This window comes from Anser anser (genome assembly GCF_964211835.1).
Source record: "Anser anser genome assembly, chromosome: 1".
NCBI classification, from domain to species: domain Eukaryota; kingdom Metazoa; phylum Chordata; class Aves; order Anseriformes; family Anatidae; genus Anser; species Anser anser.
The window spans coordinates 67793714-67821145 of record NC_139720.1 but is presented as its reverse complement, the minus strand read 5'-3'; the positions used below and the strand labels follow the sequence as shown (position 1 = coordinate 67821145).

Sequence of the window (27432 nt, the reverse complement as noted above, 5' to 3'; positions counted from 1 at the left end):
TAAACAAAAAACTGCAAAACTGGCAGCTGAAGGAAAAAAAGAAACAAAAAAGGTTCAAGCACTTGAACTGCCTACACTGCTGTAATTGGAATTTACAGTGCTAGGGAAGAAGGGAGATTTTCCCCCCCATTCATTAAACTCTTTTTTTAGACCTTGGCTTTCCTTCTGTGTCAAAAAGAAGAGAAATACAGTATAGCTCTGTAAGTAAATATAACACATTTTAAACATAGAATAAAAATAGAATCAGATGGATCAATTTCCGAGACATTTGACATTGGAGACAGCATATTCATTCTGTTATTTTCTCTCTCTTACACATAGCTTTTCTCAGGTACGGATTTGCGTGGGATACACCAGTATGACTAGAAAGTGGCAAGCACATAGTAAGCTGCAGACATGAACAGAAGAGTAATAGATGTCCACATCATTATAATGTGTTCAGTGCTTAATCCTTGTGTGTTGCTAGCTTTAAAATCATCTCCATTTGAAGATCCAAAATTAATTTGCCCAAAGTCAGTTGTCACTTCTTAATGTCTTTGTCAGTAAAACCACTAATACACGGGCTTCACAAATTCTTGGTGGCAAACCTTTCTCATTCTAGTCTGTTCTAAATGTATTTTTTTCTATAATCTCTGTAAATAGAGCCTGTCTGTGCAAGAGATTTTTGCTGAAAAGGATCGCCCACCATTTACTACAATGGTGCAGTTTCACTGGCAATACTACCAGCAGGACCTTGGCACGACAGTGTCCTCTAGGTACTCACTATAATCCTTTAAAGCTCAATGAAATAACTGCAAAGGTAAAGGTGCTAGGAGATGGTCTTTTTTGCCTGTGCTCCATGTCTCCATCATTGCTATTAATCAATATTAGTGGTACTTGCAATAGTCAGCATCTCCCTGCCATACCCTCAAAAAAAAAAAAAAGTTTTATTTGCCAGAGTTGCAGGTTTCTACATCAACACAAAAGTTCGTGGAAGAAGTCATGATGCCCTGGTGCTCACAAACTTTAGAGCCAAACTCATGCTGATTTCTTCCTAAACAGGGTTTCATCAACAAATGAATGCAGTTATTCCATCCTGGCAAGTCTCCCCTCCATCGCTGCCTGTCTCTTTCATTCACCAGAAGAACCCGGCAGTGTGACATGGCCCAGGGAGGGTATGATTCCTTATAGAAGGAATTCCTTTTAATGCATTGTTCTGGTCTATAACAAAGGGCTTTACAATCAGCATTTTGGGGAGCAAAGACTGTCCTTTCTCATTTAGTTTTTCTTTTTTTTGGAGGGTGGTGGGTTAACTGTCCTTTGGTGCTGTGTATAGCATCATCAACCACAATAAGCATGATACCAATGCCTTTTATTTACGTTCCCTGTAAAAACTCTGCCTCCCACTGACAAGATCAGGAAATGAAGGTAGCAGCCACCAGAATTAATTCAAAAGTACATTTCTTAAACTTTCTAAAGTTGGTATAAATTTCCATCATACCAGATACCCTGCCCAGCAACAACACCAAATACCAAGCCAAATTTCGTTGCTAAATATTAGGCGCAAATTATATATTCTCACAAACTCTGACATCTCACTCCATGGTAATTTGTTTGCAGAATTCCTTCCAAAATTGGCCTGATTATATTAGGTGTAACTTGGCAGAGACTCTTCAAAGTCAGCGGAGCACAGCCAGCTACCATCAGGCAATCTCACCTAGAGTTCCATTACTGCACATCTTAAAAATGATGAATGAAAGAAGGCAATAATAAAATAACAAAAAAACAGCATTCCCTTCTCTAGGGAATCTTAAAGATTGAAAAAGACTTCTCTTTTAAGTACAAACATAAAATATATGCTTGGATAACAGCAAGATCTTGGATGTTGCAGAGCAGAGAGATTCTGTGTTACTGCTGCCCCTTCATCCTTAACACCCCTCTCCTAGCCAACTATGCCTAAGAGAATTGTGTAAAAGCATATGTGCATTCGGTGCATGAAGAGGGGGAAAAGAGCATGAGGTAATAAAAAAAATTGCATGGCTTCAAAGCTTAAGTCTATCACAGGCAAGAGCTAGAGAGAAATTCAATGAGCTCTCCCACCCTGCCTGCTATGTTATCAAACAATCCTGTGCTCTGTGGGCTTTTATACCATATCAGGCTGCACAGATGATGCTTGAGCCAGCCTGCTGACTTAGATGGGCCAATTACCTATATGAAGAGCCATGCAGGTGTACTAGGAAAATGTTTGTCATACTAATTCAGCTCACCCATGGTTTCACACAAACACAGGTTTCACACCAGAGCCTTGCAAGGTCCGTCATGTTGCATGGATGAAATTCATCTGTCTGTTACACCTATCCAATCCAACCCCATTGGAAATGATCAGATTTTGAGGAGTAGGTGGAAGCACAATCCAGCCCACACTCTTGAGTCTGGGAGTCAGGATTACAGAATTTATTAGATAGCTGCTGGCAGGTCCCTAGAGGATTGTACCAACCAGAAGCTGCATATATCTTGCTCATGGCATTGCCTGGGATTTTCTGAAACCCATTTTAGAGCAAAAATAAAGGGCTTCAAAATTTTAGTGAGAAGAGAAAGCCAAAGACAGTACACAGGTCACAGACAAGCTCCACACCTCTCCTACAGAGAAGATGCTTCTGCTGATGCCTTAGCTTCCTTCCTATGGATAAGAGGTGGCTATTCTGCTCTAGTAAAAACAACTGAAACTTTCATTGCTGAGTTAAAGCTTCAAACTGGAAGAATGTGATTTCATAGTTAAAGTGAGGAGCGGAAAGGAAAAAAAACAAAACCGTTTTATGTCAGCAGCCTTGAAGCTTGTGAAAGGAAGGAGAGCATTTCCACTTTCAAGAAAGTAGAGTTTGGCCCTCACAACTACCTTTCTTTTGAATCCAATTGCAAATAAAACTCCAAGGGACACGTGGCAGCCAACACCACCAACCACCCTGGTCTGCCACCCTTCCTAGCCATTCTGAGGGCACAACACATACTCAGGTATACACATAAAATGCTCCACTCTTCTTTAAGCCAGGGGTGCTTGTGTTAGACTACAGAGTCAGGAACAGCCTACAGCTGGAACAAATTGAACATGGTGACAGTTCTTCTGCATTACCTCAGAGAGGCAAAAGCAGATTAATTCAGTCTTAACTTGTATAAAGGTCTTGAAGCGCTTCAGACTAAAGGTGCAAAACAGTCTGGATGAATAACTATGTTGAATCCAGCTGATAATTACCAATACAGTATGAAGATAATAAGTCAAAACAGTAAATTCAGAGAGAATGTGACGCTACCTGCAGCTTGATCTGTTATTAAATACAGTAGTGTATTAGATGAAGTGTTTATATAGATATATCACTGTGATAAACCCTTAAGAAAGTACAGGGATCTGAAAGACAGAAGAAAAAACATTCTTTTCTTTATACAATTAGTATTTTCTTTATAGGCCACATTTTCTTTATTGGCACTTTCAGGCCAAAGGAAGGGACAAAAATCAGCAAGCCAGATGGAAACATGTTCATGTAAAATCCCCACCAAGTGTTGGTGAATTTACATGCAGGTAAAGAATTCGAAATCCTGTAAATATTTAAATTTGTATCACTACATTTTAAAATTAAAGCTTGCTCCCTTGTATGCAGCCTTTCTTTCCAAGATGCATGTGCAGTACACAGCCAAGGCTCTGAAGATGCTTGGAGCTATTTCCATAGCAACACACAGTGTGGTGAGGTAATACACCTGAGATACTAATGACCTCAGCGTGGAGTCCGGATGCGCACAGATAAATGAAATGAGATGGCTGAAAATCTTCACATTTCAGTGGGTTTTTTAATGAGCAAGAGAATGAACCCATAACAAAGATTTCCAGATAAAATACTTTTTTTTCTTTCTCTCTCTTTTTGCCACCCCCAGGGTGTATACCCTTGTTAAAAAAAAAAAAAAAGCTACATATGTATCTTCAGTAGCAGCAAAGCTGACACAAACAGATTGCTCACCTCCTTTTGTGCTTCCGCATGTACACAAATGCTCTTATGCATCCTGGCTGAATACAGTGAAGTCAGTAAAGAGCTCCCATTTACTTCACTGGGACTAGCATGAAGATTCAGTTTCCCTTCTGAAGTACCTTTTTTGTACCCTTTCCCCTAAGAAATTCCCCAGTTATTTTTTGCCAATGGGGACGTGAGCTAAAATATTATCTTTAAGCCCATAACACTGATTTTTGAGGGCATAAAGGAGAGCAGACAACATTTACATTTAACATATTAAACATCCTGCTATTTGGAACTCGATAAATGCCTGCCAGACATGTCAGTGGCTCTGAATACAGTCTTCCTGACTTGCCCCTGTCTGGTAGGGGAAGATCGGGAGTGACTGAGAGGAAGAAGAGGAAAAGTAAGGTTCCCTTTCACACAGACGAGGGGAGTCAAACCTCATATTCCAGACAAAAAACTCCTTCGAAAGACAGTGCTTCTCCTCACTTGCACCCCTATTTATGGGCCACTTTGCCCATACCGCGAGGGTGGCAACTGTGGCTCAGGCTCTGGCATGGGATGGCTTTAGCTGTCTGCTTTGGGTGAGCACAAGAGCTCAGCCCAGACCCCTCCTATCCTTGTGCTTCTGCATAAACAAATAAACATGTTAAACAAAACTGAACTCAAAAACAGTTTGGACCTACACTTGAAAATTATGGTAGATATGGCCAGTCCCATGTAATGTAAAAGGAGTATGAAAACAAACGATAGTGCCAAGGCTGGCCTATTTTCCAGCATATCTAAGAGTAGTTTTCTTTCAGCCCTTCCCTCTTGTAAGTCAAACCTCTTGCTAGTCTGCTGATTTCACTGAGATGTAATGATTGCCAATAGATGAGAAATGTTTCTCATGTGCACATCATCTTGTTATGACTCATAGTCAGCTATGCCAGCGATTCCTAAAGTTGTACCTACCTCCAGGACTCTATACACGTCACTGCTGAAAGCCAGGATTTAACGAAGAACAAGTCATTTTAATGAAACACCCCAGCAACACTGAGTGAGTGAGTGGGGTTGCAAGGAGCAGAGTAACAGTCTTTCTTAGCAATTACTTCCTCCTTGCCTTTCTCATAGCCCAGGGTAGGCATGTAACTGCTAATTTCTAGCTACCTGCTTACCTTTCGCTCAAAACTCTGCCAGGCTTTATTCTGTTTTTGTGCATGAGAAATCAGTCTGTGAAGCAGCAGGTAAGTACTGGTAATGCCAAGAAATAAGTCAGTCTATGGATAAACGCACATAGCAGAGAAGCAGAAAAAAGAATCACATCATAAGTGGCTTGAAAATGAAGGTATGCAAAAAAAAAAATATCCTAATTCTAATCACACATCTAAGGAGCTGAGCATGGGGCTTACCCTGCCACAGCCTCATTGCTCACTCTGCAGGGGAAGATTTTCTAATGAGAGAACTGGGTCAGTAAAACAGGAGTCCAAGCTTGTCACTTTAGCAGTTTAAACACAAGTCAAGTTAATACATAAACACCAGGCTCTGACCCAAAGAATACGAATAGATGCCACACTGCCTTGGAGACAAATCACTGATAAAACCAATTTTGCAGTTCTGATTTTTGAGTCTTACTTTAACTGAATTTTCCCAGAGTGTGATATAAATAAATAAATAAATAAAATCAACAAAACAAACAACACAGTTTTCACTTGTGTCACAGATTCTAAGCTTTTCCTTGTGAATATTTATAAGCTGTAAATTATAGCAATTTGCATTGTTCACTTCATGCCCAAAAAAGCAAATGTCACATTCCTTTCACTTACCTGATATTGATGTTGATAGGACTACCTGGATTTGAAAGCAAACATGATTTGGCTTCAATTGGTATACGATTTCAGATAATACTATATTGACAGGGCTCAATATTATACTATATGTCAGGAATATTCAGCATGAGTCTAGATAAGGAAAGCATAATATTACTTAGAATTGCACTTTACTGTAATTAAAAGTGCCCAGTAATATTTATGATCTCTTCTTCTTAGCAGTTACTGCAAGATTTAATGGAAATAAAAAAGCAAATTTTGAAAAATGATATTTTATTGCAATTACGTTCATATTCCTGGCCTTCACAAGAAGTTGAAGGCCATTTAGTGGACTGAAATAGAGGAAATGGGTGTAAGTCAAGAGAATACCCAACTATGGTGTAAAGAGAATGTGAGTCTCTGGTCACTGAAGTATGAAAGTTAAGGTCATAGAGCATATGAACTAATGCATGGAAAAAGGCAAGTTTACTTCTGAATGCTGGGTAATTCTAATCTACATCATAGGACTACGGGTTGGAGATATCTCTGTCACCAGTTTTTGTATTACTGCATGAAACATTTCATATGGAGCCATTTTACACCTATGTGCTACAACTTCTAAGGGAAATCAGAGTAGAGTCCCAGAAGACCACACTCTCGTCTCCTTGAGATTTCCAGTGCTTTTTTGTTACAGTAAAGTCAGAAATACACTGAAAGTATTTTCTGGCTTACGGCATTTGGTATTTTCATTTCTGGGATGCGAGATTTATGCAAATTCATATACAATAACAGAGAACTTTGAAGCTTCTAATATGTCTTTTCACAGCTGAAGGGTTGATGGGAATTTAGCATTTTCATTCAGTGGTTTTCCCTTTCCTATGCAAAATATTACTCTCTCCCTCACAAAATTTTGTTTTGTGGAAATTACTATTAAAATGACAACCTTAAATAATAATACAGCCTTGTTGTCACATCCCTGTTGGTACTGTCAGTTTAAGCCACAATTGCTCTTAGGGTGCACTTCTGAGCACAGAGCACCTCACACAGTGCTGTTACCTGAGGGATGCTGCTTTTGGCCATTTGTGGCAGCATGCTTCATATAAAATGAGATACTTGGGGAGGAAATTAGACAGCCAGCTCCAATTGAATTGCAATGAGATCTGAGGACTTATTTCCCATAAACTTTGAAAACTGTAGTGAGTATCATGGCCTGGCATGCAGATAAATGAGGAATGCTATTCTGACTGCTTCCTGCTACACAGTGCAGTGTAAATGTGTTGGTTTGCTGCAGTCTTACAGCTCTCTCCTCACCCTTGAAGCCTAAACCATTCTGTCTTTTTGAAAAAATGGTTTTATTCTAAGCTGAACTGACAAACCTCTTCACAGTTAAAACTAGCTTCGGGCAATTGGTTACTGAATTAAGCCACTTTTTTTTTTAGCTGATTTCTGTTCTGTAAGGCATTTCTTTCTACTTCATCTAACTCTTCCTTTCAAGCAGCATTCAGATTTGCCTTTTTTTTTTTTTTGAATGTGTAATATTTGCAATACTGAGACAATCAGTGAAAACTCCATAGTTTCTGATAGGTGAATATCCAGTTCACTCTCTGAATAGAAAGAACTGGAAAATTGGTAAAGGTAGAGTGGAGAAAGTACCTTTGCCATACTGTTTGGTTCTGACAGAGCCTTCTCTGAAGAGCACTTACTTGAGCTGTCGAAGATAGATGATCAAGTAGAACAGAATAGTACCAGACTACTTTGAAAGATGGACGTTGCACATCCCTCTGTCCTAGAAATCATTTCCAAAATGGTTTTAATCCTCCACTGTACAGCTGAAATATCAGGGAAACATCACATCCTAGCTAACAACGGAAATGAGAAAGCTATTGACAAAGACAACATGCAGCATGCGGTTTCCATATGGATAGCCTTAGGCTATTATATAATCTACCATGTCATCATTCAAGAGTACAGATCAAACTCCACTCTTTTTCCATCCTTCTGCCTTGTGCTGCTTTCCAGTTTCTGTTTCAGTCTTCTAAAGGATTTTTGGCTCTACATCATCCTTACATTTAATTCAGAACAGTCCCATTGTCTGGTAAAGGAGCTGCCAGACTCTTTGCTAAGCTGAACAGCAGACCAGAACTAAACAGCTTCCCTGCAATAAGTAGTGACCTCCAGAAATTAACCAGAAAGTGGAAGAGAAATCCCACAACTGAACTGAGTGATTCAGGTGGATAAAAAACAGAATCCATGCATCTTTTGCATCCTCTGTAATGAGGTGTTAGAAGTGAGAAAATGAGAAGCTAATGCTTCTGTCATCCAAAATCTGAAGACCGTTGTGTTTGGATAGCAAGAAAGGTAATTTTGATATCAAGTGGGATGGCCAGTGAGCCTCCTTGCTTCACAAATGAAAACCAAAATGACAATTCCAGTTAAGAGCCAGTCTTATCTAACAAGATTTTTTTAGATGAAGCCCAACTGATTGAAATGGAGACTGTTTAGAAGCTTTTAAAGTCCATTTCTAAAAAAGCTAAAAAAGAGCATTTTCAGATTACCAGGTACTATTAACAGAAGTGTCTTACTACAGTCTATTAAGAAAAGCCCCAAATTTCCCAACATTTGTTAGAAGTGTGATCTTATTTCCAGTGCCTGAAGAAGCAGTAGGTAATTACAAAACAGAGAGAATAGCTGGAGGAAGATAAGAAAAATCATTATGTCACATGACCTTGAATTAGACTGATTGCATATTAAAAAGCTACAGCATTACCTCTTGTGAAATCAATGGGAAAGCTCTCACCAACTTCACTTGGGAAAAGTTTTAACAAAAGGTTTACTTAGTGAACACTTGGGTCATCCTACAGCATTTATAAAGGTTACAGCAGTTCTTAATGAGGAATCTAATTAAGATTTCTATGGTTTCTACATAATCACATCCAATTTACTGTACTATAAGAGAAATGAAGTCAGTCACGATTGTTGTTTTTTCAAAAGATTAAAGTTCCAGTGCAGGGGAAGGGACAAATATTTTGTATCTATTCATGCATTAGAAATTTGTTTTGAAATTTGGAAGATGCACAAAATTTTGAGGGAAAGATAAAAAGGACAACAAAAGGTTAATTAGTACCCTTTTTGCAAGTGTCTTAATGTCTTCCTCATCTCACTTTTTGGAGGAATTTTCTCACTAGCTACGATTTTGTCACTTACACTTTTACGGCTGAAACAGTTGTTTTTTTTTCTTTTTTTCTTTTTTTTTTTTTTAAGAGGACACTAGAAAGCAGAAGGGCCAAAATGAGAGCACTTCTTTCCCAACAGAACAGCAGGAGTAAGTAGAGGATCTTGCAATGGACACAGAGTACTTGATTCACCCCAGGAAAGTGCCCACCAGGGCAGACCTCCAGCGTATGGAATTGGCGTTACTTTTAGCAGCATCTTCAGTGTGCATAAACACAAGGATTTTTCATACCCCGAAGTATGATTTTGACAGCTTTTTTATGCAGAAAATTTAGCTAGGAATAAAGAAAACATCATATGTTAATTCTTCCAGGCAAGTGAAAATGAGCCAGCTGTAACTGTAAGAGTTGATGTCCTTCCTTCTTTGCATTGACTCTTTAGCAAAATGTAGTTATTAGGTATGAAATGATGTACAAATTACTGAATGCAAAACTCATGTTTATCTTCCAGGTATTCTCCAGATAACCCTGCAGTAATTTCCCCTCACAATCAAGTAAACAACAGGCTCTCTGGGGGGTGGAACTTATACATAACTTGTCATGTAAGTAGAGAATAATTAATTACACTCTTATTTACAGTTTGGCTGATAAAAGCATTAAACAGCAAGTAACAAGAAGAATTCCAAGGTGCTGAAATGTTTACTCTCACCGCCTCAATATGTAAACACAAGTGAGATAAAAAGGATTTGGCACTGTATTACAGTGTGACACCTCATAGTGATGGGGCTGGGTTTTTGTAAAACCAGAGTCACAGATGCCTCTGTCCTGAAGCTGAAATAAAATTTTGCTGGTGCTCCATGAAGCAACAAAACGTTCTAAATGGAGCAATAGTCTTAAAAGCCATGAAACTCGATTATCTGCTCTGAGGTCCTATAGGACCCCATACATTACTCAGCTTTTGATCTGAGATACATCTTTGATTCTCCTATATTTTCTTAAGTCAGCTATTTTTACTGTTCCCTCACTCCACTTGTATTTACAAACCTCAGCAGCTATATCAATAGTAAATCAAGAGATTTGGACACTAACTTGTCTTGCTAATTACAAAACCACAGATTTCTGCAAAGAAAGCAAGAAACGGGAACCATAACCAAACAACCAATAAAAAAAAAAATAAAGACAAAGCAGTTACAATATTCATGCCATATGCACTTGCACCCTGTTTAATATTTCCTTCTGGTAGCACCAGGACACCTACCAGAGGTCTCTTAACACCTCTCTGAATAGGTGCAGATATGGTCACACTAATGCACTGCGCTCACCAGTGAAACACGTAAACTGTTCTTACTCTAAGTAAAAATGAGGGCCTAAAATTTCAAATTGCAGTCATAAAAGTAAGCTAAAAGGCAGAAGGGAAGAAAAAAAAAGAGGAGGCGGCAGCTTTCATTTGAACCATGAAAAAGTAATTCCCTGGGATTAGCATATGTTATTGCCTTTGCACATTCTTTTCTGAATTAATTTCACTGCATCTGGATAATGATCTTAACTCACCAAGTGCAAATAAATCAATGCCAAAAAAGTTGCATTAATCAGAATAAATGGCTTTAAGAGATGGGAAAGCGAATTTACAGACACTTTTATAGGTCACTACTTAATCCAGCCCCAAGGTCACCAGAGAGCAAATGTCGTTGCCTTCTGGTGGCAGTAGATAAGCCTGCCTGGGACATGTGGGCATAAGGTTGGTCCTGAAAAAACAGGGGACTGCAGCATGAACAGCAGCCTCAGCAGAGGTGGAGGTTGGACTGGCAGAAGAAGCACTTCACTTACCCATCCCTGGGACAAGTCCAGTTTTCACCACCCTGGTAAGCAGCTACAGCTCTGTCTGCCCAGAGGTGCAACAATGGTGGAGGGTAGAAGCATGGGGCAGGAAGGAAACGTGGCCTTTTCCATATAAATGATGTTCTGGAGTCAGTCACACAGTTCTTTATTTCTGATGTTAGGAAAGGGAAGAGCAACATAAGTGAGAAGGATTCCCATGCGCTAAATTACTATCAAGCCAAACTGAGTGATGGCCCTAAAAATTATAACCAACCACACGGTATGTATGCAAGCTCCCTCCAATAAACCCAGTGATAAATGCTACTTATTCCTTTCTGTAAAGGAGTGCAAGATTGGCAGCTGAAATTGAAATATTCACATGGGTATTAGCTATTATTCATTTACTGCTGCTATTATTCAGTTCTGAAGAGAGAAAAAACATTCCTAGCCACTCAGGTTATTCAAGATTTATTTATTTTTTTAATTCATATTACCATAGGATTCAGGCATTACTTCATGAAATTTAACAGCTTACGGGTCTTGACATATGTTTAATTATCAAGCAGTACTTGAGAGTGGTTTTTTTTTGTACCCACACTATTTTATCTATATTTCTTACTGCATGTATATCAATACATATAGTAAGTACAGCTTGTAATAAAAGCAATGTGTTATTTTGATTTGAAAAAGGATTAAGAAGCCTAAACCAGTAATCTAGAAAATAAAATTGCCTGTGACAAAAGAGAAGAAAACCAGATCTGTCCCATTCCCCAAAACAAAGCAGCCAAAGAATCTTATCCACATATCTTATCCGCTGGCACAGTCTGCTGACCCACTTCCCTGCAACCAAGGCACAAGAAGCGGATTGCATCCAGGAGGATTTGTGAAAGCTACATCTCGAGCTTTGTTTCTTTCAAAGAGCTGTCAAGTCCATATCACATGGCATTTCACAGACTAATTTCAGCCTTTCAAAGGGTGTGTATCAATTTCTTTGAGTCTGAAATCTGTGGTTTATAAAACAATGGCAACAGTAACAAAGTCAGAGAACAAGAAAAACATTATGCAGCTTGACATGAACACAAATATTTTAGGAACATCGATTACATTTAAAGAACACAACAAAAACACATGAACAAGAAAAACACAATTTCTTCTGTATAAACGAACTGCCACAACAGCACGTTAAATCATGAGAATCAAAAAAGTAAATGAACTCAATTAAAGTTACTAAATGGAAAGCAGCAGGGAATATGAAGTGAAACAATGCAGTTTCACTGTGAGCTGCATGAAGCACCTAAGTAAATACACAGATGAAAAAGAAAGCACTTTAAAGCTGATTTTTCTTCTGGAGTTCATATTTAAATTTACTAGCAATAAGGAGGATGCTTTATCAATACATTTTCATATGACATTAATTTTTAATGACCAGACAAAGCACAGAAGGAACTGATGGTATTACTGTTTCTACTACAACTTAACATGACATCTCTGTGCCAATTCTGAAGTGTTCTGTGGACAACACCAAGTAAAAAATTGTAGAGATATCTAATCAACCAGTTACCAAAACAATTGACATTTTCTTGATTAGTTCTGTGCAGTTAAGTACAAGAAGATTCTATAGACAACAATACAATGAACAATACCAATTATTTGTGAAACCTTTACGCTTTGTGGAGATCCAAACATTGGAATCTTATATATTAAATTACCTTGTAATTGCATGCCAAGTCTTATGCTCTTGTTTTGCAATACTGAGAATCCAATGCAGGCAATGTTTTACATAGTCAGAGTTGAGTAATCACTTGGCTTTATATCACCTCTAAAAATCAAGTTAGATTTAAAAAAAAAAAAAAAAAGTTCACATGTTAAGGTTTTAAATATTTTGGAGAGAATAGGGACATCAGGAGTGTGACAGCCCCCCTCTGTTTACTTCTAGACAAGTAATGTAAACACAGCTTGAATAGGTACATTATAACATATCCCAGACACAGGCTGTCAGACTTTTTTTCTTCTTCACAAGAAAGCCTTGTTCTTGGATGCAAAAGATTAAAGGGTATTGATATAAGAAGGACAATCCTTTTAATAGGTTAGATAAGCAACTCAGAGTTTGTATGCCTCTTCAGACTCTCTGGACTAATAGTTCGGACACACAAATTTATGCAATTCAAGGCAGTTTCTCCTACTAGCAAGAGAATTGTTTCTCATGCTTTTTCAGTATTTTTACAACTAATAAGAGAATAAGTGCTCATTGAAATGGAAACACTATCCAAAAGTGTTGGCCAAACTCTTCTGTGCATCCAAAAAACTAAGTGGAAAGTCACTAACGTGAATTTCTTTGTTTCATCCAGGTTTTCTTGGTTCAACTCATAACATACAGAAGGGAAATAAGAGCAATTAGATTTCAGTCATCATCACTAAGACTTCAGAGTGAAATCCTGACTATAAAAGGAAGCAGAAGTTAATTCTGGATTTAAAAAATTGGGCTGAAACTTTAATATTCACCTTCCATTAATGTTCTTCTAAATCTCACAAAGGGCTTTGAAAACCTTAGTCCAAATGACTTCATTCAAAACTGCTGAAATTACCCAGAAGCTTTCATGAACAAGAGATAGTGAAATTCATCTGCTTTCTGCAGTATAAACTCATACACAGCCTGAAAGGTGCATTTAAGAGATATGAACTTCAGTTACAACATCCAACAAGTCTAACATGAGTTTCAAAATCACAGCGAAACCAGAGGCTAGGCAAGTTTCACTGTGGTGCTTAATAAATATTAAAGAAAACGTTCTAATATCAGCTCTGAACTCTGTGCAAATCCAACCTCAGGTTTTGGCAATGCTGTAGACTGACACAGAATGCAATCATTTATTTCTCCTTGTATTAAAGGGGGCAGAAACAAAAATGACAGGGGAAGAAAACTGGCATTCAGAAAATACTAATAACCCTTCTCTCCAACAGCTGGAAGCTTTTTCTTGCACAATGGGGAAAAATGAAGGTAGAATGTTTCCAGACATCCATCCTTTCAGCACCACATATCAAAATCCAAGAAGCAATTTTGTGTTAATGAAGTTTGAAGTTGTTGTCAATACTCAAAATGTCATGATTTTTTGAAGTACAAAAAGCCCCCAAAGGTCTTGTCATATACTGCTAGAAACACCATAGTCCTCACTTTTCCAGGTAACAGAAAGCTTTTAAATGAAATTTCATTTGAAATTCTGTATTCAAGGATGAAAGGAAACTTTCAACGTTTTAATGTGGTCTCTGTGGTCCCAGATACCTTCTCCCCATGCTGTCACATGGGCCAGAGGAGTCAGCAGGGCACGGAAACCTGGCCACAGAAGTGATCCCAGATGCCAGGGGCTGACCAGAACCAGAACACCTCCAGTTTTGTTGCTGGATTCATCCCATCTCCATCTCTAATAAATCAAATTTTGGGAATCTGGTCTAAGCAAGTTGGATTTGTGCTATCTGGACTGGGATGGCCGGGTCTGAAGGGTAAGTTATCGCACCTTAGCGCCTATATTCAGCATCTGGGACGAGCAATACCCTCCCCTCCACTGACTGGACAGCAAAGTACACGTCCTAAATGGCTACTATGGGGCAAAACATCTCTCTCCCCCCAACACAAGCCTCAGCTGCCATGGAGAGGTACCAGAAAGCAGTTTCTCCATCTGTGACGAGAAGACCTGATGCCAACACAGGCTGCTTATCCATTGCTCCCAGGCTTTCCCATTGCAAATGCAGCTGCGCTTCATTGGCAAACAATTTTAATATGGTTATGCTGCACGCAGACCAATTCTGATGCTTTCTGCTCGTGGAAGCAGTCCCACTGAGTTTAACAGGATTACACATGCGAGAGGCAGCTTGGCCCCGCGCCTGCCAGCTCCGGAGCCATGGAAACACCATTTTTCTGTGCAGACTGCTCCATGGCTGCACACGCAGCGAGTGCAGCCTGCATCACGGCAGCTCTGCTGCTAGCAGTAGCTGACCCGATTAGACTAAAACAGATTTAGGAAGAAGTACCTCAGATGTAATCACATCTCCAGATTGCACTGCAGGCCTATCCAGCCAAAGGGCCAGTGAGTAATTGCTACCAGCGCGGGGACACGCAGTCCCAGACCTTGCCCCCACTTGTGTGAACCTGCTCAATTCGTTTGGTCTCTGGTGCATTGGGTCAGGCTGAAGCTTCACAGGCTAGCTCTCCATGTGCACTCTTTCTAAAGGGCATTTCTAAATTCCCAAAAAGCGCAGTTCAGAAGCTATACTCTGCTTATGGCAGTCTAAGAGGCTGGCTGGACCTCCACTCAGACAGGGAAAGTCTCATCCAAGCCTTCTGAAGCCTCATGAAATGAATAAGTGGAAACAAAGCCAGATGGCAAAATTCAAAATTGAACCTACACTGCTCGTGCTGCATATGTAAAATAACAGTTTCTCCTCTTTTTTTCTTTTTTAGTTTTTACAATCAATATAGATTAAGCAATGCAGGAGCATGATCCTGCAGATGTTGGGCCAGTTACTAATTCACTGAGCTACCCAAGCAAGGAAGGATTATTTTATCTAATCAAGACAGAGCACAGTATTTAAGACAGAATATTTGCATCAAAACAGACAATTTAGAATTATAAATATTGTTGAGCCTGAAATTATGATTGTTAATCTTTCCTCATACAACAATGTTCTGCTGACATACATTGTAAATCACTTCCCCTTGCTTGCAGTAGATGAAGCCATCACTAAAAATGCTCAATTATAAATCTGAATACAATTAAAAAGGTGAACTTCCTTTAGTTTTACTGCAGAAGGGCAATGCTGATGGAATAATACCAATGTTAATGCATTACTTGTGACTGAAATTTGGTCTGTATTCATTGATTGACTCATTCCTGTAGCCAGCACAGGCAGCAGTTCTCTCTCCCGGATCCTATTTCCCTCTCTGCAAGTGCATTGTGCATGACATGGGCAGGTTTCAGAAATATATGCCAGGTGAGCTGTATAGATATGAATTGCAGCTAGATCCCAACCTCTCTGTGAACACATCCTTTCTGGGACCCACCTTACACATCTAAAAAATGTACGGACTAATATGAGAAAGATTTTTTTTAAATCAATTATGGATAAACTGTTTTGAAAGGATGTGTACATCTATTATAAAAAAACAACTAGAAAATATAACTCATTATCTTCATTTCTGTATTAATTACAGGAAGATAAGATTTATGGTTTACAATCTGCAATTAAATGCAGGTATAGAACCATTACAATATAAAATACTGCATTGTTAATTTTCATTTTCCTATAGAGATGAGATAGACATTAACAAGTACATGAACACTAGTGCTAATTCTCTCTACCCCTCTCAGTACCTTTAGGTGCCAGGATTTAATTATCCTTTGTCCCATGGTAATCTGAACTTCCTGTCTTTGTTGAAGTATGAACCTAAAAATAACTACTTCCAGTGCAAAACCGTACTTCACCAAAGTGCAGTCAAGCAAGGTTTTACAGTAGTATCGCTGTCAAACCATTTAAGAGCCCTACAGATCTTCTATAGCAGTGATATTCTGAGTGCTCAGGCTGTGTCAATGCAGGAATATAATAGGAATCAGTTCGCTGACCAAATGAATGCTTGTAGTTTATGTTGCTTTATTTACTAAATAATAGCAGATATTTCAAACGTGTTTCAACTCCAGACTCTTCTTCAACTGACAAATGCCATGCACTTAGAACACTCTTACTCAGTGATGAATCAGTTCTTGAAATGACAAGAATGTGAAAGAACTCCCATGGGTAAAATTGGTCTGGTCTTCAACAAAATTTCCACCATCCTTTACTGGCTATCCTTATTCCCCACTCACAAAGATAACCAAGAAAATCTGTTACAGTATGTGAAAGGCAGTAGTCCCAGCACACAATTACATCACTAATTTCAGGACAGGACTATAAAGCCCTTCACTGATGCAGAACCCATTTTTCCCAATAACCTTCCTAAGACTTCCCACAAACCAACTATGTAAGACGTGTTGAAATACTCACAAGATGAAACATATCTGAAACTTCAAATTACCGTACACCTGCCTCCCGCTCATTCGGGGGAGCAAAGTTATCTATATGTGTGTTTTTTAGAAAAATAAAATAATAATAATTGAAAAAAGAGACATCGCTGATAACGATGCACAGAGGACTTGCAGCAGTCTTTGGTACAGTCAGCCCCAGGATGTTAGGATGAAGCAACAAGAGCCAGGTGAACCTAAGAGTTAACATCACTGTAATAAGTGCTGCTACTAAACACAAGGTGATGTCATCATGGAGGCTGTATTTTGGAAACCACTATCTTCATCACAAAGCCATTCTTGCAGTCAATACCCAAGTCAGCTCTGAGGCCTGCAAGACAGTCTGAAGTAAAAATCGCCATTCAAGAGAGCAAGTGTTCCCACCCCTCTTTAGCGAAGTAGCTAACAACGTCCCCAGGACTTGTGATATGGGTCACTTTGTTGAAGTCATACATTCCAGCCTTATGTACTGTGCTCAGCTGAGGTCTACACTTGCAAACAGGTGCTGGGAGGAAAAGGCCCTTGTCTGTTCACAGTCCCACCACATTTATACATGCAAATATAGTGGAAAGAGTGACAAATTTCCATGGAAGCAAGCTACTGCTTCGCTGGTCCACCTGCAGTCATATTACTGCTCAGGACTAAAGAAACTGCACTGCTGGACTTGTGCAGAAACACATGCACAGATCCTTTTGAAGGTATTTGCAATGCTTCCTGATGTATTCAGAAGCATAAAGGCAACATTTTCTTCTCAACTCTGTAAGTCATCCTGCACACAAGCAGCCACCCCCACACTGAGGAAGCTGGACCCACTGCTTATAGAAATCTCCAGAGCCCTAGTAGCTCCTACAAGCAGCATCCAGCCTGACTAGCAGACATCCAGAAACTCAGGAAGATTCACAAAACAGTGTAAATGTGCCGGGACAAAATTTCAGAAAGCAAAAAGAAGAAATAGCTGCAAAGCTACGTGACTTATAGCATCTCCACCTGAGGCTTGCTCATTTGTCCTATTGTGCCTTGCTTCATCTCAGACCCTTTCTGCTACTACATGACCTATGTCACCTAACACTCTACCAAAACCACCAGCCCAGCTGCACCGCCTGCATGGCACACACCAGTGATGGCACAGAGATTATGTGCCATGAGAGGGACATCTCCCTTGGAAAGGGCCCTCCACCACCCTGCAGCTGTAGCTTACATATATCATTCAATTCCTTTTACACGAGAGCCTGTGCCAACCCACCAGCTCTCCATCTATAGACTAGGAACCTCCAGTGAGATCTTTTGAAGACACGCTGCACAAAACAGGCTTCTGTGGTTCTAGTTCATTAGCTATTTGCTTTCACAAAATGGTGAATTGACTAGTTTTCTAGCAAAAGTATATGAACTTATAATAGTGATATTCAAAAACAAGAAAAACAAAAACCTTCCGGAGAAAGCACTGCTGTTTCCTAATAATGTGACAGATTAAATCCCAATATGTTCTGTGGAAGCAACACTGTTAGTAATTATGGGTATAGAATTTAGTGGGAGTCCTGATGTAAATCGTAAAGCCACAGCAATAGTCCTAGGAAATCTATTTTATGGGCCATCAAGCTGTCCTGGGTTAGAAGAAGACTAATTTATCTGCCAGAAAGCCCGGAGTATGATTAATGGAAGGAATGTGTGTAATTCAGACAAAAAAAGACCCCAACAAACTTCTGTTAAATGCTTTCCAAGAAAAGGTGAAAGAAATTAAAAAATAATAATAATAATAATAATTTTAAAAGGATTTGAAGCCCCATTTTTTTTAATATTATAATACAATATTTTTTAAGAGAAATAACCCTGGCATAGCTATGGCCAGCTGAGCTGAAAGTCACAAGGACTAGTGTTGGTTTTAGTTGTATTTGGTAAAATCAGTGTAACACCATAGCTTTTGATGAGGTTCATTTGAATTCACAGTGTAGGTGACTAAGCAGAGTAATTGGCCCACTTTTTTCCTATGAAATCTGATCTCTATTTGAATAGTAGCTATTTTCACTAAAACAGTCTTTTCATGTAATCATAGTCTTTTTGTGACTATTTAGCATTCCACTGGAAGTTAACTACTGAGCTCTGCTAAATGCCTGCAAATGGCGTAGAAAACCCTTTCCTACAAATGTTACAAAAATGCAAGCCAAAATGTTTCGTGGAGAAATATAACTTCACATACTTCGAGAGGAAAGCAAAATACTTCAGAGAGGTGGTGCTGCCAGTGAGCTGAGGAGGGTGCGTTCAATGCTGGAGCCCTGTAGACTCCAGCAGGGTGAAGTGCCAGTGGAAGGGAACCATCACTGAGCAGCGTGGGAGGAGAGCACAGGTGAAGTAGAAGGGTAAGAAGCAGGCTGGAGAGGAAAGAGGACGAGGAAACAATAGCCAGGGGACAAACACTAGAAAAGATAAGTGTGAGAAATTGGCTAGCATTTTATTCTTTGAAAAAAACAAACACATCTGACCATTCCTCCCTCTATTTTTCTTATACGTAAAGAGGGCTGAAAGCTTGGGGTTGAAGTGTTCTTTCTGGAGAAATGAAGTATTTGCTGGGAAGCTGCCTGGGCTTTTCTGTCTTAACAAGAACTACAAAATATATTTTGTTGGTCAATTCAAGTTGTTGTTTTACTTCTCAAGCATTCAGAAGACCCATCCTTCACACTATTTTTTTGCACAGCATTAATAAATAAAACATCCACACACTCTGCCATTACTGTAAAAAAAAAAATAGTATTTAATTCATGAGAGAAACAGAAAGGAAAAGATTCATTGTTTTTGCATTTTCTTAGGACTTATTTTTAACCCTCAAACAAGATGCTGCTCTTCCTCTTCCCCTCCAGCACAGAGCCCTGCTTTCACAAGATTAGCCTGCTGGTTATCCTTTGTTAAGCTCCCCACCAGCGTCGTTGGTACCAGTCAACACTGGTATGATGATGTGACAATGTGAACTGTAACGCAAGCCCTCAGAAAACGTCTGAGCTGAGGTACCATAGCAGTTCCTCTATGGCTGGCACTGGCTGCATATCAGAGACGGATGCACAAGCACAGGTCAGTCACACTGCCAAGGAGGACACAGCATCTGCTTCCTCCTGACAAATCATATACTCATTAAGGTTGGAAAAGACCTGCAAGATCATCTGGTCCAACCATCCCCCTACCACCAATATTACCCACTAACCCATGTCCCTAAGCACCAGGTCCAACCTTTCCTTAAACACCCCCAGGGATGATGACTCCACCACCTCCATGGACAACCTGTTCCAATGCCTGACTGCTTTTTCTGAGAATAAATGTCTCCTCATTTCCAACCTGAACCTCCTCTTGTGCAACTTGAGCCCATTCCCTCAAATGACCTCAAAGAGAAAGAACCAACTGAAAGCATGGTGTTGCCACCTTGCCTCCAGATAGAAAAGCTGCATCTTTCTCTGCAAACATGAAGACAGAGCACCGTTCTCCTCAGCAGAACTGCAGGCATGGAGGAGCTCTGTTAGCAAGGTGATGTTAGCAAGCCTGCTTTGGTGTGGCACATGGGTAGGTAAGACTGGGACATACAGGCAGAGGGGTCCTCCCAGGCAGGTTCCCACCACCACTGTGCTGAAGCCATCCTTGTGGTGCACCTGTATATGCCAACAGCCAACATCAGCAGGCAATTCCTGGCATACTATGGGGGGAGTTACAAAGCCAGGTGCGGTATTCTGTGCCCTCTCCTCCTCTTACCCAAACGTGGCTGTTGTAACAGGGACAGCTCAGGACAGGGACACCAGTAGGTTGAGCCCTGCAGGTACTTCTCCTGGGCTACCAGGGATGAGTGAAGGGGTGGGGAATAGCCCACATTCACTATGCCACTGCCACCCTCTGTTTCTACAGTCCCTGTGCTACAAGCTCCCAAAATTTGGCCACTGCTAACCTCTCCAAGCCTTGGAAAATGGCATCCACAGGGACTCCTCCATCACTGTCACAAAATTGATTTTTATTTTTTTTTAAGCAAAAGAATATACTTGTTTCATACCTCACAATCAGAATAACAATATTTAAATGTATGAGTTAGTACCAGTAGGGGATTCAAACATTCAGTGAGTATCTTCATCCTGCCTCTCACCAGAAACAATTTATAGTTTGATCTGACTGGTTACTTTGACATAGCTCCTTTAGCCATAACGTCTTTCTATTCCTCTAGTAGTACAGATTTAGTATTTCAGGCTAAGTACATATGTTGGTTAAGAACATAATCCTCAGCTCTGGACATAGGAGTTCATGGTAAGAGGATGGCTCTGCGTACAAATTGAAAACACTGAGATACAGGGGGGAAAAAAATCAACAAAAAACAAAACAAATGCTAAACCCTAATATGCATTTTGTGAAGGCCTTCTGGCACCAGAAGAAATCATCCGTTATCTAGTTTGACATATTTCAAAACAGAGAGACTAGAGGGGAAAAAAAAGGAGAGGAGAAAAAAATGGATATGACCTTTAGTCTGACACGCCAAGTAAAGACTTTGGATAAATACTTGCAGAGAAGGAATATGCCAATATACAAAGGGGAAAGGAAATAAAGGAGACTAGACCATTTCAGTGGAGAAAAATCCCAAAGCTCCCATTCTTCAGCTACTTTTGACAGCAAAGAGATGGATTTATCACATGGCAGAAGGGGACACCCTCTATTAGCCTTCTTAGCATAGCGCATGCATTCCTAGGTGTGGGATGCAGACATCTCTGCAGCACATCTGCTTCCCCTCCTTCTGACTGGGCCTCATTGCCTAATGCAGAGTACTTTTCAGTATCACCACAAATATCCACACTGGGCATCCAGTCATCTGTAGGAATAGGGAGCAGCATTTCCAGACAAAGCTATGAAGGAACAATACCAGAAATGATCTGACATTACTAGACTTCATTCTCTGAAGTTGCAAAAGACACAAAGAAACAATACGCTGTGGAAAATAAGTACATGTGAAAGTCCTGTATCCACATGGAATGAAATTGTCCAACCATCACCATTTAAATTATTTATAAGTTTTCTGAATTACTAATATCAGCTGAAATTGTGCATTTAAATTGCATTGCAAGTGAGGTGCTCTGTGCCACGTCAACCCAGAGCCCCTTTCCCACATGCCCTGTAGCTCTGCTGGGCACAGCATCACGCACCGCAACCTCGGGGTCTCTTCTTTCTCACCACCTTCCCTGCACAGCAGGGCCAGAGAGACCAGCACAGCTAAATCTAGCTTTGAAGAGAGCTGGGATTAGAAAAGCAAACTTTCTGAACCCATAGTCTGAGCACAGCTGATCTACTCTTGGCCGTGTGTGACATCTTGAAATCCCTTCTATCCATTTATTTTATGCTAAATATAAAGAGGTACAGTAGTTTTGCCTCTTTCTATAAACTCTTCTCATTCTGTGTAAACTCTGTTCTGCAGGATATCTTCACACTTCCTGCTGACACTTCCACTTCACAAGTGGCAAGCACATTCCACAGAATAGTTTTTCTTTCTTCCCAAAATAAATTAAATCTGGCATCGTACAGCCTTCAGGGAAAAAGCATCATTTTGCCTATCCAACAGATTATATGAGGTTTTTTTTTTTTTGAGAACAGTAAAATAAGGTTTTGTGTTCTTCACTGGAAGACCTGACTTTTTAAAACTATAAGCAAAAAACTTTTTTGCAGTGACACTGTTTAAAAATCAGGAGTCCTGGAACGGAACTGAAGAAAGTGAGGACAACAGAGCAGCAGCCACCTTAGCAGCTTCTTAATCCTGGGGAGCAGTTTGGTTTAGTTTTTTTTTGGTTTTGTTTTTGTTTTTTAAACCATGCGATGCAGAATAAAGGAATCTGTATTCTAGCATGGACAAGTAAACAACTGAAAGTATGAGCTCCCATAATTTCGTGGCAAAACCTGTGAAAATGCTAATGAATCACAAAACTCATCCTCCCCTCTGACATAACAAATCATTAGTAATAAAATGCTAGTGAGATGCAGAGTCAGGCAGCAGAAGCTGTAATTACAGTCCAAAGTAACAGTTCCTTTGGAGCTCATTAACTGTATTGAGTACCTTTAATCTTGTATTGAATTTAGGAGCAGTGGTTCATTAATCAATAAAAAGAGTGTTAGGGAAATTTCCAGAACTGATTCCACATATTCACTTTAGATATATATTTTTCCATTTTGACTTTTTTTTTTTTTTGCAAGTTTCTTTAACTGCACGTAGTGATGACTGGTTTCTTTACTTCAGCACTAAACCAGCCAGGACAGAGAGGACAGCCCTGCTCCAAAACCCGTTAACTTGTGTCACTTAACAGTACTCCTGCAGTGAAGCTTGAATGTTTTCCTGCATGCTAAAGAATCAAACTTGTAAAACATATGAAACAGTGATTCTCCTCCCAGAAATGTAAGTCAGACGAAGAAAAAAAATCCTTCTTAAGAAATGTGAACCCGTGAAATGAATGTGCAGTGATGGCAGATACCTGCCTGACTCTGCAGAAAGTTTAAGTGATAATTAAGGCACATTCTAACAACGACAGCACTGAGAATTTTATCCTTGATGTTATATTTAAAGCTCAAGCTCCAAGGAGCAAGAGAATGTAACAAAATCAGCAGACTTCAGCAGAAGTGAAAGTGACTGTAAACCAGAGCTTCAAATTCTACAAAGAAAGATAGCCTAAAATGAATTTGTTAATGATTAAAAAAAAATATTCAGGTTAATAAGACAGTTTCATGTTCTTTCAAGTCCCAATCCATGATTTTTAAAGAAGTTAATTGACTGTCATTCATTTCATTTGGGGCCCCTGAAGGTCATCAAGAGAGGTGGTGCAGTCTCTGTCCTTGCCAATACTTAAAACTCATCTGTCACAGCCCTGAGTCCCTGACACACTGGCCCTGCTTTGAGACTGGTCTTGGCCCAGATGGTCTCCAGGCATCACTTTAAGGCTAAATTGCTCCATGGCTCTAAACAGTTTCACATCCCTACATCCTCACACAGCAACAGCAACCCTCCTTTGTACCGTGCCATTTGCTATTTTGCTGTCAACCAGGGGACAATTCTGAATTGCCTGTTTTTTTTCAACTGGCTCATTGCAGCCTCTTGCTCCCCTTTTCCTTGCAGGCCATAGATGGTCAATGTGCCCTCTGAGCTATGCAGTGGGAGTAGGAACATCAGTATTACTACCAGCTTAAAGCCAGCCAGCAGACTTCCATGAGACAGCCCAAAGCGCAGGCAGCAAAACAAAGCTGTCCAGCGATACCCAACCACACTAGAACCAGCTTGTAACATGGCAGTGATATGTGCCTCACCATTTTTAATAAACATATATATTTATTTTAAAGAATCATTTCCTGTTTTTGACTTGTGGCCTTATCTCTGCATTTACAGGCAGTCCTACATGGTAGTACTTGCCTATAGCAATGAAAGCCAAGACTGCTTGCTGCAAGCCTGCTTGTGCTACGTTGTTGACTCTCAGCACAGGAGGCGGTTGCACTGGGGATAAGCATGAGGAAATTAGGCTCTTTTCTGCTAAGCACCAGATGAGACCATAAACCATAAAGAACAGCAGCCACAAATGTATAGATGATGAACCTCCAGCTCAGAAAACCATATTACATTATTCTAGACATTTCAATGGCAAGATTGATCCCAACAGTTACAGCTCTCATATATTTTAATCATACAACTAGTACTCATAAGGATCTTATAAGGGCAACAAGTCTATATCTTCAGGAGGAAAAAAAAAAAAAAAAAGAAAACCAATAATTTATTTGGAAGCTGTAACACCCTAATCAGGAGGTCAGTTTCTCCCACGGTACACATTGACAATGAACAGTTGATCCTGTACAGTCATTACAAAATACTATTAGAAAAGTCAACCCCCAAACAGGCCGTGTCTTTACTAAAGGTTAGCTACAGAAAGAAAAGAGATGCAGAATTAATCATGTGTAATTGGGACAGACAAAGCCTCCAAGATATGCTCTGGCATTTTCCAAAATGCTTTATTTATTTTCCATTTTATCTCCTAACCTCATAATGTCCTCAAACAAACTTATAGTAGGAATGACATAAGATCAGCTGCAACTATTCTAGTCATGCTGGTGAGACCATAAGGAATGCATTCTACCTCTACTCCAAGCTGAATGCTTATGCACCATGTAAGGGACATTTCAGAGTTTACTTCCTCAACCTGGAGGCTTACTGCTTTCCTGACTGGCTGACGTCCATCACCTGGTGTAGTAACACTTACTGGGAAGAGCTGGTATCCAATAGCTAGTCTGTTTTGCCACCACATGAAAACCCTTTGGTATCAGAATCAAGCACATCTGCCACTGTCAACTGGTCTCCGGCACATTGCTTTGCAAGAAGCCTCTTGCAAAGTTCAAGTCATTAAAGACAAAATATAAGGAGGGAAAACCAAATATGTGAAAGAGTCTGGGAAATAATGGCTGGCTTTACCTTGTACCTGAGCACAGCAGGATAGACGTTCATGTTCTGAAGTTCAAACACCCCATATTAGCATTTGTTTTGGGGGCCACTTTTTGACTGCACTAGCCTATTAAAGAGAAAGGAAACAGCTGCACTGTCCAGATCCATATTTGAGTGTGTACCTGGTATTTGATCAAGAACTTGTTTTCCATTCATCTATGTGTCTTGCTGCAATGCCAGCAAGTGGCTGCGTGTTGAAATTAACTTAAACCAGAACTCTTATTTGAGCTGTCCCTGAAATAGGCTGAGGAAGAGGAAGAAGATACTGATGGCTCTGCCTAGAAAAAGAAAACACCCTATTTTTTTGCCTAGTGCTAGTTATATAACTTAAGTTTCCTACAAAGAAGCTCCTCTTTTAAGAACAGAAGCAGTCAAGTGTGCTCCTCTTATACTGGCTCCAGCAGCTGGATTACAACACACCGATTCTTGTCAATACAGCTACTCCCTAAGAGAGAAGCCTGTTTAAGATTTATCCAAATTGGAGTTTAAGCTATTAAACTTTCAGATTCCAAAAATCAGAACAATCTTGTGGTCTGCAGTTTGCACTACTGACACTGCAGCAAGCCCAAGGTCAATGGCGCATCATGGCAAGCTCTGTGACGTATGTCAAGCTTCATGGTATCACCTGGCAGAGATTGCAGATCTTCCCGCTACAGCTTGATCCAAAGCCCATTTTAGGCAACATAAAGACATTTATTGACTTCGTTTGGACTTTGGATACATTCCCAGAAGCACAGTAGACTCCCTCATAGCTCCCAGCATCATAAGAATTAGAGGCAACCTGGCAGTTCTGGTTCCAGCTAACAGAGGTCAGTGTTGCACATGAACATTAGATGAGATCACAACATTATTATCCATATTCATGGAGCGTCTCCATTTCTCTTAAATGCTGGTGACACTATATGGCGCATTATCATTCTGTAGCTTTCATATTTTCCTACAATGCAGCTGAGGAAACCTGGCAGGACTTTGTAGCCTATGGAGTCTTGAGCTGGTTTTCAAAAAAGAGATTTAAAATTATAAAAGTGTTTTTGATTTAACACATTATGTTGTAATCCACCAGGAATAAATTTTATACCAATGATCATTTTTACATACACTTAAGTATTCACTATGTATCCGTTTATTCTTCAGAAAACATCATAATTTTTCTTAATATATGTAATAACTGCTAGTTAATTATGTAAAAATCCCATCCCATCTGCTCTTATTCCTTCACACAGCAAAATTAGAGGGCTTGATTCTGCAGTCACTACTCACAGAAGGAGATGCATTGATTTAATGAACTTCCCTGAAAAGGGATTACAATATAGAATCCTCCGGTACTGATTTTGTGACATCATAATCTTTTCCTCAGAACTGGACACTGATGACTCAAGATAATACCAGTACAAGATTAGGAAGGGGCAGCTAAATTAGAGAAAGAAAATTATTAAAAGACAAACCTCCTAACTTACAGTAAGCAGACAGCCATAAAATATTAGCTATGTTCTCTGTTTTAAATAGAAGTTCTCAAAAAAAAAGTCTCCAAGTGATGTTTCTGTCTTTCATCTCTTGCCCTGCTTACAGTTACTTTCATGATACTATTGCAAGCTAGAGCATTTTTGTGTAGGTTAATGGGTTCCCTTAGAAGGGATTAAAGTCACATTGATTATTAATTATTTTTTGAAGTTTTAAACTGATGTAAATGTCCAGAAGCTCTGATGAGCAACATCCTGTAGAAATCAATACCAAATAGAAACAAAAGCAGCAAACAACAACAAAAACAACAAAAAACTCTACTCAGCTCCTGGAGGAAGCAATTGTGACTTATTTCTGTTTGGAAGGTATACTGCCCCTTGGAGAATACCAGCAACTGGCATATATGATAATCACTTCTTGCTTATCTAGAGCATCCTTATTTTGATGTGTCTATCTTTCAGACTTCAGGCAGAGCCTGCAGATATTTTGCATATAGAACAAAGCTAGGCACAGGAGTGCTAAGCAAATAATAAATAAATTAATTTCATTGCTGTTGGAAAATATTCATTTTTCTTAAATCTGCTTTTCAGTACTTTGGGAAAACACTAATTAGCGTTCTTTCTGGTCTTTTTTTCTCCCCCTCTACCAAAGCTCTCTACTGTTCCTCACCAGATTTTAATATACATATATATT

At 39.6% G+C, this 27432-nt stretch overlaps 1 protein-coding gene across 4 annotated transcripts in view; it reads right to left on the bottom strand.

The window, feature by feature from the left end:
• Positions 1 to 27432, bottom strand: part of PTPRO (protein tyrosine phosphatase receptor type O) — a 163904-nt gene that overhangs the window by 128010 nt on the left and 8462 nt on the right. For 2 of the 4 annotated variants that reach the window (XM_083831142.1, XM_083831144.1), the window contains exon 2: positions 10765 to 10927. The exons of the other annotated variants lie outside the window; for them this stretch is intronic. The gene's annotated coding sequence lies outside the window, so the exon portion shown is untranslated. The remainder of the gene's footprint in view (positions 1 to 10764; positions 10928 to 27432) is intronic. 4 annotated transcript variants of the gene reach the window in all.